The sequence below is a fragment of the Arachis hypogaea genome, chromosome 7, assembly GCF_003086295.3.
Source record: "Arachis hypogaea cultivar Tifrunner chromosome 7, arahy.Tifrunner.gnm2.J5K5, whole genome shotgun sequence".
Taxonomy (NCBI): Eukaryota; Viridiplantae; Streptophyta; class Magnoliopsida; order Fabales; family Fabaceae; genus Arachis; species Arachis hypogaea.
Genome location: NC_092042.1, coordinates 45,768,220 through 45,771,429, shown reverse-complemented (window position 1 = coordinate 45,771,429; position 3,210 = coordinate 45,768,220). Strand labels below are relative to the sequence as shown.

The 3,210-nt window shown below is 38.3% G+C and overlaps 1 non-coding gene across 1 annotated transcript; it reads left to right on the top strand.

Annotated features, from left to right (window-relative positions):
* Window positions 1-473: 473 nt before the first annotated feature.
* On the top strand, window positions 474-581 carry LOC112704745 (small nucleolar RNA R71). Its single transcript, XR_003155353.1, has one exon. It is a non-coding gene; the product is annotated as a small nucleolar RNA R71 (small nucleolar RNA).
* Window positions 582-3,210: the final 2,629 nt, after the last annotated feature.

Below are 3,210 nucleotides of genomic sequence, written 5' to 3'. Positions count from 1 at the left end.
CCTTGTTGAGGTCTCTGTTGATCCTTCCATGAAAAATTTGGATGATTTCTCTATGAAGGATTGTAGGTGTTTCCATAGGGTTCTCCCATGTAATTCACCTCTTCCATTGAAGGGTTCTCAGGATCATAAGCTTCTTCCTCAGATGAAGCCTCCTTAGTACTGCTTGGTGCATTTTGCATCCCAGACAGACTTTGAGAAATCAAATTGACTTGCTGAGTCAATATTTTATTCTGAGCCAATATGGCATTCAGAGTATCAACCTCAAGAACTCCTTTCTTCTGACTAGTCCCATTGTTCACAGGATTTCTTTCAGAAGTGTACATGAATTGGTTATTTGCAACCATTTCAATGAGCTCTTGAGCTTCTGTAGGCGTCTTCTTCAGATGAAGAGATCCTCCAGCAGAGCTATCCAAAGTCATCTTGGACAGTTCAGAGAGACCATCATAGAGAATACCTATGATGCTCCATTCAGAAAGCATATCAGTGGGACACTTTCTGATTAATTATTTGTATCTTTCCCAAGCTTCATAGAGGGATTCTCCTTCCTTCTGTCTGAAGGTTTGGACTTCCACTCTAAGCTTACTCAATTTTTGAGGTGGAAAGAACTTTGCCAAGAAGGCATTGACTAGCTTTTCCCAAGAGTTCAGGCTTTCTTTAGGTTGTGAGTCCAACCATGTTCTAGCTCTGTCTCTTACAGCAAAAGGGAATAGCATAAGTCTGTAGACCTCAGGGTCAACCCCATTAGTCTTGACAGTGTCACAGATTTGCAAGAATTCAGCTAAGAACTGATGAGGATCTTCCAATGGAAGTCCATGGAACTTGCAATTCTGTTGCATCAGAGAAACTAATTGAGGCTTAAGCTCAAAGTTGTTTGCTCCAATGGCAGGGATAGAGATGCTTCTCCCATAGAAGTCGGGAGTAGGTGCAGTAAAGTCACCTAGCACCTTCCTTGCATTGTTGGCGTTGTTGTTGTTTTCGGCTGCCATGTGTTCTTCTTCTTTGAAGATTTCTGTTAGGTCCTCTACAGAGAATTGTGCCTTAGCTTCTCTTAGTTTTCGCTTCAAGGTCCTTTCAGGTTCAGGGTCAGCCTCAACAAGAATGCTTTTGTCCTTGCTCCTGCTCATAAGAAAGAGAAGAGAACAAGAAAATATGGAATCCTCTATGTCACAGTATAGAGATTCCTTGAGGTGTCAGAGGAAAAGAAAAATAGAAGGCAGAGGTAGAAAATTCGAACTTATCAAAGAAGATGGAGTTCGAATTTTTCATTAAGGAATAGTGTTAGTCCATAAATGGAAGGATGTGAGAAGAAGGGAAGTAATTTTTGAAAATTAAGTAAAGGATTTTGAAAACATTTTGAAAAACACTAATTGATTTTCGAAAATAAAAGTGGGAAAGAAGTAAAGTGATTTTTGAAAAAGATTTTGAAATTAGAAATCAAAAAGATTTGATTGAAAGTTATTTTGAAAAAGATGTGGTTAAGAAGATATGATTGGTTTTAAAAAAAAGATGTGATTGAGAAGATATGATTTAAAAAACATTTTAAAAAGATGTGATTTTGAAAATTGATGACTTGGTTATCAAGAAAAGATATGATTCAAACATTAAACCTTTCTCAACAGAAAAGGCAACATACTTGAAATGTTGAATCAAATCATTAATTGATAGCAAGTATCTTTGAAAAAGGAAAGAATCCATTGATTCTTTTGCGTCTGTCACTAACGCCCAGCCTTCAGGAGTTTAAAGCTTGTCATAGTCATTCAATCCTTGAATCCTACTCAAAATACCACAGACAAGGTCTAGACCTTCCGGATTCTCTTGAATGCCGCCATCAGTTCTAGCTTATACCACGAAGATTCCGATTAAGGGATCCAAGAGATAAACATTCAAGCCTTGTTTGCTTGTAGAACAGAAGTGGTTGTCAGGCACTCATTCATAAGTGAGAATGATGATGAGTGTCACATAATCATCACATTCATCATGTTCTTGGGTGCAAATGAATATCTTAGAACAAGAATAAGCTGAATTGAATAGAAGAACAATAGTAACTACATTAATACTCGAGGTACAGCAGAGCTCCACACCGTAATCTATGGTGTGTAGAAACTCCACCATTGAAAATACATAAGTGATAATAGTGATCATTGGCTTCGGCCCCAGAGAGGGAACCAGAAGAACCAAGATGAAAATACAATAGTAAAAGGTCCTATTTGTAGAGAACTAGTAGCCTAGGGTTTAGAAAGATGAGTAAATGACATAAAAATCCACTTCCGGGCTCACTTGGTGTGTGCTTGGGCTGAGCATTGAAGCTTTCATGTGTAGAGACTTTTCTTGGAGGTAAACGCCAGCTTTTGTGCCAGTTTGGGCGTTTAACTCCCATTCTTGTGCCAGTTCCGGCGTTTAACGCCGGGCAGTTTTGAGCTGATTTGGAACGCCAGTTTGGGCCATCAAATCTCGGGAAAAGTATGGACTATTATACATTGCTGGAAACCCCAGGATATCTACTTTCCAACGCCGTTAAGAGCGCGCCAATTGGGCTTCTGTAGCTCCAGAAAATCTACTTCGAGTGTAGGGAGGTCAGAATCCAACAGTATCTACAGTCCTTTTCAGCCTCTGAATCAGATTTTTGCTCAGGTCCCTCAATTTCAGCCAGAAAATACCTGAAATCACAGAAAAACACACAAACTCATAGTAAAGTCCAGAAAAGTAAATTTTAACCAAAAACTAATAAAAATATAATAAAAACTAACTAAAATATACTAAAAACAATGCCAAAAAGCGTATAAATTATCCGCTCATCAGTTGCCTCCTAGCAAGCGCTTCTTTATTGTCTTTAGCTGGACTATTACTGAGCTTTAATCAAGTCTCAGTTTTGAGCGTTCTTGCTCAAAATTGCTTTCAAGATAATGTTTGACTTTCTGTCCATTAAAATGAACTTTTTGTTAGAATCATTATCCTGAAGCTCCACGTATCCATATGGTGACACACTTGTAATCACATATGGACCTCTCCACCGGGATTTCAATTTCCCGGGAAATAATCTGAGCCTAGAATTAAATAGCAAAACTTTCTACCCTGGCTCAAAGACTCTGGATGACAGTTTCTTATCATGCCATCTTTTTGCTTTCTCTTTGTAAATTTTTGCATTTTCGAAAGCATTGAGTCTAAATTCCTCTAGCTCATTTAACTGGAGCAATCGTTTTTCTCCAGCTA